General features: G+C 41.4%; 1 long non-coding RNA gene across 1 annotated transcript; it reads left to right on the forward strand.

The window, feature by feature from the left end:
• The first annotated feature begins 1,315 nt into the window (after positions 1-1,315).
• LOC125299778 lies at positions 1,316-2,324 on the forward strand. Its single transcript, XR_007194444.1, has 3 exons — positions 1,316-1,402; positions 1,960-2,019; positions 2,236-2,324. It is a non-coding gene; the product is annotated as an uncharacterized LOC125299778 (long non-coding RNA).
• The last annotated feature ends 6,349 nt before the right edge of the window (positions 2,325-8,673 follow it).

Genomic DNA, 8,673 nt, shown 5'->3' on the forward strand with positions numbered 1-8,673 from the left:
CTCTGTGTGTGTGTGTGTGTGTGTGTGTGTGTGTGTGTGTGTGTGTGTGTATGTGTGTGTGTGTGTGTGTGTGTCTGTGTCTGTCTTTTTCAGTGTGTGCATTTGAGTGTGAGTGTATGTTTGTATGATCGCATGAGTTGTGAATCTCTCTCTCTCTCTCTCTCTCTCTCTCTCTCTCTCTCTCTCTCTCTGTGTTTGTGTGTGTGAGTGTGTGTCATACCCAGCCCCAAAGCGAAAACTGTTTTCTGATGTTATCGGCTCGGACTAGCTAAGAAGAAAGTGTGGTCTTATGCAGCTGACAACCAAAACATGCCATACGCTACACTGCAGGGCTGCTAACACACACACACACACACACACACACACACACAAACATGATACACAGACCTGCCTGCATACAGAGACACACTTATACACACAAAAGCACAAGCAGATATACACAGGCCCTGCAGAGATGCAATAACACAGAGACAGGTATACACAGAGGTGCAAACATGCACAAACAGCAAACATCCACTCATACACACACACACACACACACACACACACTACACATACTTGCTAACTCTAACAGACACATTTATACCCACAGTCATACACACACATACACACACACATGCTGAGTTCCAAACATACACAGAGGCACATAAACATACAAATTACACATAGACATACATAGTCATAAACACACAAACATGCACACATATCTGTGCAGAGTTGGTTGGAGAGTGTGTGAGTTCCGAGAGTTCCGAGAGTTACAACTAAAATGAGCTCCTAAAAATATTTTAAAATTTGGACTACAAATGGACAGAATTTAGAAAATAACCTAAAATAATTGAACATAAACAGTAGTAGATGATCTTGCCAATGGATATATGCCAACTATATGGAAGAAGAACAGAAAATAAACAAGCCTGGAATAACTGCTAATTTGGACTAACTGGACTACTCAAAAAGTGGACAACAAGCCCAGAGAAAGCAACCGGCCTTCAACAAGAATCAAATCCAATCAGAAACGACAACATTTTCGAACAGCAGCAAGGTAGGCCTTGGCAACTCTGCCCGACGGCCATCTGCACGGCAAAAAAAGACTTACAGTAGTCTACTAACTTCAGCCAGATAACTGTAGCTAGCTAGCTAACTAGCAACAGACATTTCTCTGCTGCAGCAGCAGAGCCGTTGAGAATTCACCATATTCACACGGCGGCCATCTTGTTTTGACGTCATGCTCAGGGTGGGAAGTTCGAGTTCTGTACAGTTGTGTATGGATGTTGTGGATTGTACCGACTACAAAAGAAGGGAAAAAAACAAAACACGTTCGTTCCACCGGTTCCTGACAGACACCAGATTGAAGAGAGAGTGGATTTCAAAAATTAGAAGAGACATCGGTACATTTTTCCAGGTAAGTGCATAATTATCTAGCTAGCCAACCGGTTAGCTTAACCTCAGGCTAATGTTAGTTATAAAGATAACGTTACACAATGGCTATCATGCTACTTGTTAGATCAAACGCAAACATGATGTCGTTTTATTTATGTATGGTAACGTTACGATGATGCCTTGATAGAAATGGCACGTCTCAAGCAGTGAGCTTGTCTTTTGCTGACTTCAGGGAAAGCCCTGGTCACTGTGTACGTAGGCTAACTGCAGCTAACGGGCAGGCTGTTTGTTGTTCGTGGAGATTAACGTTACGTCCAACACAAGTTTGTGCCAAACATTTCACTGAGCAGTGTTTTGTGCACCATGATGAGGCTGGAAAAACGTGCCTCCTGCCAGGAAGTGTCCTGTTCGGCGGACAAAAGCGACTCATAAAAAAGACCAATGCGAATTAGAGGGAGAGAGGTCAGTTAGTGAAAATTGTTTCACACGTCTCCTAATGTCATGTTTAGCCTAGGTCTGTTACAAAGAGTTGATTCATTCAGTTTTGCAAGAACTAATGTTTTATTATTACATACACAGCAATGAACCTGCTGGAGAGACAGAAGATGCAAGTGAAGACCTGGCTGGAGTTGACACTGGGTAAGACACGTATAAAGTATATTGCCTATATCCATCTTGCAAAATATCACACAGCTGCTGCATAAGACATAGGCTATGTGTAGCAGCAGGGTATAACATGTCATCTCCATTAATGAAACAAATTCAATGTAGTAGGTTACATGGTATACTATACAACTTAAGTGATACACATGCAGTTGGAACTTAACGTTTTTGATTTGTCATTGTCTCCTATAGTGCAGACCAAGTTGTTAAGCCAGCACCCCACTCTGACCATGACTATGCTGAACTCTCGGTCACTGGAAGAGCAGCTAGAAGCATCACGGAAGGAGATCGCCCACCTTACGCAGGAGAATACCATCCTCAAGGCATCCTGTTTCAACTTGAAGCAAAAATGATTCATAGTTCTTGACATTCTACACTGGATTTCGGGTGAATAATTATGAAACATGAAGTCTTTTTCTACAGTGTTGTTACTATAGTACTTTCTACAGTATTAGCAATACTTTGTACACAAAAGACTCATACAGCAATTTATTTTCCTTGTGCATTAACATTGTGCTGATCTCTGTATTGTACAGTAAAAATAAAAGGTGTCTATTTTCTGTTTTCTTCTATTCTATACTTATTATATTATTTTTTATAGGACTATGAGACACAGATCATTGTTCTTGTCCCTTCAGCCAATGGCAGAGGGCATGTTTTTTGCATCTTTTAGGCATGGAGTTATGTCAGTCATGACATTTCACATTCTTAACTGGAAATTAAATAAACTGAATAGATTCTAAAGCAACACAATGTAGTTATTTTACTTGTAATGCATTTAAACTTTGGCTTTAAAAATGTTGATGCTACATTAGCTTACAACATGGACATCAATAAGGTGAATACAGTAGCTACAGATGAAGAAATACATTTTTAATGATAGTTTATGTACATAACAATGGGGCACTTAATAAGACAGCATCAAAGTGCACTCTCTCCAGATAGTAATCCTCCTGGCACATTACAAAAAAATAAACCATTTTGCTCCTGTAAGAGCCATCTGTCCCATGACTTGTGAGTGATATTCATGGCCATGCTTGAAGGAAAAGGTTCTATCCACTGTTCTCAGGTATGAGCAGTTTGACTCTCTTGGTTTGGGCATTTGATTTCAAGTAGGCCATGGCCATAATCTTTTTTTACTCAACTGTGACAACTGTAGGTCTTGTTGGATTTGACCTTGTTAATTTTTTTAAGAGTGACAGGTTTGGGCCCTAGGCCTAATTCTCAAGAAGGGATGTGCCAAGTTTGGGGTAAGGAGGTTTTACATTTGGTTAGGGGGACTGATTTGTATCCTAATTTAGAGTAATGAGCAAGAGTATACAGGAGGCCAACAAGGTGTGAGCAGTGCCACAGCTGGTTTGTTGAATCCGCTGATCAATTCAACCTGAAAAAAAAAATATATATATATATATATTTAAAACTTGTTTATGGCTAAGTCTTTATGCAAAGCCTGTTGCTCAGACCACACAAAGTGTTAAGTTCGTCTAGGGAAAAAATATATAGTGTGCTAATTTGACATCATTAGCCTGTACCCTGTAAGCTGGCTCATTTTTAAACATACTGGGATGCCTTCGCCCTGACCCTGACGATATTGGCATTAGTCCCACCCTCCTCAACCCTGACTGAAAGCAGAACATAACTTGCATTAGTAGACAACTTCGCCTTTGTTAAATCTCCGCAAAAATAAGCCAATAAAATGAAAGAATAAATAGGGAGATAAATTAAGCTACGACGTGGGTTGCACAAAAAAAACATAAACTATAACCTAGTTTGGTTAGTAAGACAGCCTGACCGGCTAACAGAGTATTCCACTGTGACACAAGAAGTTTACATCTCTGTCGGCAGTTTAAGGCTAATGATAACACTTACGTTACCTAGAGCTCAAAATTCAATAGTATATCCACGTGAAACGGTCTCACTGGCAACTAAAATCAGGCTGGTTTAAATACAAGCCTGAGTTGTTCTGAGGAGAAATGACAGACAAGGCCGTGCCTTAATACAGGTTTATCGGTGCAACCCAGTTAATAAATAAAGTGGTATTAAGTTAGCAGTTAGCCATATCCTCTTACCTTTAACATCGTGGATATAACGTTCAATCCAGTTGCTGTGTATCCTTTTTTTCTTAATTCATTTAGGGGTGCTGACCTGTTCATCTGTCCATGTTTCCATTTCTTGGCATGTCAAGGCTGGTAGATAGGTTACGTTTTTGGACCATCTTGCCATAATTGGGCTAATCACAAACACCAGACAGCTGACAGTTTTTGAGCTATTTGTTTGGACTTCCCCAGAGGATTCCCACCCTGAGCATGACGTCATAGAAAGATGGCCGCCGTGTGAATATGGTGAATTGCAACATTTTGTTACATTTGGCTACCATGGCAACCATGCTGGGGCAGAGCACAGAGGTGGAGTTTCCCACCAGTTGCAAAACTTCACAAGCTAAAAAGAAGTACAAGGAAAAACTACTTCAAGAAAATACTGACACACTTTATTGTGATTATACCTATAACAAAGGCAAGAAAATAAAAAACAATCTAATCTTTCATACAAACTCTATCTCAGAGTGGAAATCAACTATATGTAGAAAACACAAGTTTACAGTGAAGGAAGGTATTGGTCGTGGTGGAAGGATCACTATATGTAGTGATGCCAGTTTAGACACAGATAATCCTGTGCTCACAGTGATATACTACACCAAAGGGACAATACTACTACAAGGTAATGAGACCAGCCTGATAACCTTTGAGGAAATGTTCCCCCAGCTGAAAGCAGAGGTGGCTAAGGAGAAAGGCTGTGCTGCTGTAGACTCTTCAGACTCTGAGGGAGAGAGCCCAGAGGCACAGCCCCTCTGCCCACAGCAGCCCCCCCTTCCCCTTCTCATGACAGGCACCTGAGAGAGAGCCTGGCTCTGTTGGAGCTGGACTTCACTGGAGCAAACACAGGCCAAACTCCTTGAGTCTAATAACACCAGCCTGGTCCAGCACCTCAGAGATGAGGTCCAGCAACTAAAAGCTGAAATCAAATCAATCACCTCTGCATTCAGGACAACTCTGAAGGAGGTACAGGATGACAATAAAGACTTAAGGCAACAAGTACTCACCCTAAAAAAACAAACAGAAAGCCAAAAAATCTCCTTCACCAGACAGCTGCAGCAGCTCACAGAACACCAGGATAACCACCAAGCCTATGCACTGTCTCCCAGCCACACAGACGGCGTGATAGTCATCCAGATGCACATACACCCATCAAAGAACCAGCAATACCCTCAAGCAGACCTGCACTGTCCAATGCCTCACCCTCTCCCCACAACACACCACCAGATGCATCACCCTCACCAAGCAGACCAGCAGATAATCGACCGCAGGTAGTCCTACTGATGGACTCAAACCGTAAAAATACTCTAGGTAACCCACAGGTGATAATTATCCACACTGGCACCAACGACCTGCGCTCCTTACACAGAGGTACTGCTGAGGCACTATGCAACGTAGCAGCGAAGGCCAGTAGCACATTTCCCAATGCATGCATAGTCATCTCAACACTTCTACCCAGATATGACGCACCACCCCACATTATCAACGGCATCAATGCGGATATCTTCAGAGGATGTGCAGCCCTTCCCAATGTGCACATGGCACAGCACCCCACCATCAGCCTGAGGGATATGTATGACGGGATCCACCTACACAAGGACAGGATAGGAACCTTTGCAAAATCCCTTAAAGACTGTGCACTGGATCGCAACCTCAACACCCCTCTATATGTCCCGCCACCACAGCATCAACCACCATTCCCACCCACTCGTCATGCCCTACATATTCGGGAGGAGAGACCAGCAGCCCCTCACTCTCCCACCATGAACCAAACGAGGAGAACCACACACCGACCCCCCATGCAAAAGAAGCCCAGTGCCCTCGCTACAAGGAGACCCCCCCAAAAGGAAAGGCCTCAGAGCTATGCAGCTGCTGTAGCTCAAACAACTGCACCTAAACCCACAGAACTGGGAGAAATTAAAGACATACTGCACTTGCTATGCAGTAGACTTCTAGGTGACAGGTGACAGGTAACAACCCCCTTCCCACCCCACCCCTCACCCAAGGTCTTAGGTCTGTACATTCTTAATGGCAGGATCAGAGGGGACTCTTTAGGGAGGTTCACGTATTGTTCAGCTCTTGGAGCTAGTGTAGTTGACTATGCAATCACTGACATGGACCCCACCTCCTTCAAAGCATTCACTGTCAGGCAGCAAACTCCACTATCAGACCATAACCAGACTAACATCTTCCTTAAAATCATAAAGCAGCCAAAAATTGAGTCCAGTAAACTATTCAAACTAAACAAAAGATTTAGATGGACTCGTGACAGCCCAGGACATTTTATTAACGCTTTATACTCCCCAGAATTAAAAGAATGCATTGAATGTTACAATTCAAAACCATTTGAAATCAGCAAAGCTCGTGTTAATAAAGCCACTGATGAATTAAATCAAATATTTCTAAAAGCAGCAGATGTAGCTGCCATGCAAACATCTCACAAAAGAAAAACAAATAACAAAAGAGAAGAAAAATGGTTTGATGATGAATGTAAACAACTCAGGAAAAAACTGAGACATCTATCAAACCTTAAACACCACCAACCCGAGCATGCATGTATTCGACAAGACTACCATGGAACACTGAAGCACTACAAATGGCTGCTAAGACAGAAAAAAATTAACCACACTAACAAAACCCTCAATAAAATTGAGGAATCAATTAAGAACAATCAGTTCTGGGAAATGTGGAACAATCTGAATAAATCTAAACCACAAAACCTACCCATTCAAAATGGAGAAATCTGGAAAAAACATTTTGAAAATGTATACAAAGACATTACGCCCCAAGAATTAAATTCTAATTACAAAACAATCATGACAAAATTACAATCTCTTGAAAAGGCAGTCAAGGACAACCAAAATCCACTTGATTTCCCAATTACTCAAATTGAACTTGAATCCAAAATGAAAAAGCTGAAAAATAAAAAATCCTGCGGCCCTGATAATATTAGAGGGGAAATGATTAAAAACAGCACCCCTGAGCTGCAAAGAGCAATGCTCAAACTATTCAACCTCACCTTAAGTTCGGGCTGTTTTCCTGACATCTGGAGCCAAGGGTTTATTACACCCATATACAAAAGTGGAAATAAATTGGACACTAAAAATTTCAGAGGCATTTGTGTGAACAGTAGTCTGGGGAAGTTGTTTAACACTATTCTCAATGATCGAATTGTAACCTTCCTTATGGAGCACAATGTCCTGAGCAAAAATCAAATCGGATTTCTCCCAAATTACCGCACTACGGACCACATTTACACCCTACACACCCTAATAACTAAACATGTAAACCAAACACAAAAAGGAAAAATATTTGCTTGTTTTGTTGATTTCAAAAAAGCATTTGATTCAATTTGGCATGAGGGATTAAATTATAAACTTTTACAAAGTGGTGTAGGGGGTAAAGTATACCAGTTAATAAACACAATGTATTCTGAAAACAAAAACACTGTGAAAATTGGCGACAGAATTACAGAATCCTTCACTCAAAAAAGAGGAGTAAGGCAGGGCTGTAGCCTCAGTCCAACACTGTTCAATATTTACATCAATGAGTTAGCGGTGCAGTTGGACCAGTCTACAGCTCCTGGCCTTGCTCTACATGAGAAAGAAATCAAATTCCTCCTCTATGCGGATGACCTGGTGCTGGTGTCTCCCACTGCACAGGGGCTACAGCAGCAGCTGGACCTGCTAGAGAAATACTGTCAGCACTGGGCCCTGACAGTAAATCTAAAAGACAAATATAAATATAAAAGACAAATATCATGATTTTCCAAAAGAAGCCCAGATGTCATTAACACAGATACCATTTCAATCTAGGCAGCACCGCCCTAGAACACACGATGCAGTACACTTACCTTGGCTTAATTATGACTGCATCAGGGAGTTTCAGCATGGCAGTGAATGCACTAAAAGAAAAAGCTCGCAGAGCCCTATATGCAATAAAAAGACATTTCTGGAACATAAACATACCTACTAAAATTTGGTGCAAAATATTTGACTGTGTAATCCAGCCCATTGCGCTGTACGGAAGTGAGGTATGGGGTCCACTCAGTGAGCATAGCTACACTAGATGGGACAAACATCCTATAGAAAGCCTACATGCAGAGTTCTGCCGATTGAGCTTAAAAATCCAAAAGAAAACACCAAACAATGCATGCAGGGCAGAACTAGGCAGATTCCCATTGGCCATCAACATGCAAAAAAGAGCCCTCAAATTCTGGATGCATCTCCAAACAAGTCCCACTGACACACTGCATTTTAATGCAGTAAAAACTCAAGATCTGAACCCTGAAAAGAGTCCTCTGAGTCAGCTTGTACTGAGACTAACTAATCTCCTCCTAACAAACATTAATAACTTCTCTTAGACAAGTGCTGCTTTCAAACTGAACACCAATAAGATCATTCAAGAATCTAAAGAAAAATATTTGGAACATTGGCAAAAGGAGACAAAAAACCAAAGCAAGTTAGAATGTTACCGGTCAATAAAATCTGAATACCAATTGGAAGAATATCTCTTTACTGTTAGAGATATAAAGCAG

The sequence above is a fragment of the Alosa alosa genome, chromosome 8 (assembly GCF_017589495.1).
Source record: "Alosa alosa isolate M-15738 ecotype Scorff River chromosome 8, AALO_Geno_1.1, whole genome shotgun sequence".
Taxonomy (NCBI): Eukaryota; Metazoa; Chordata; class Actinopteri; order Clupeiformes; family Clupeidae; genus Alosa; species Alosa alosa.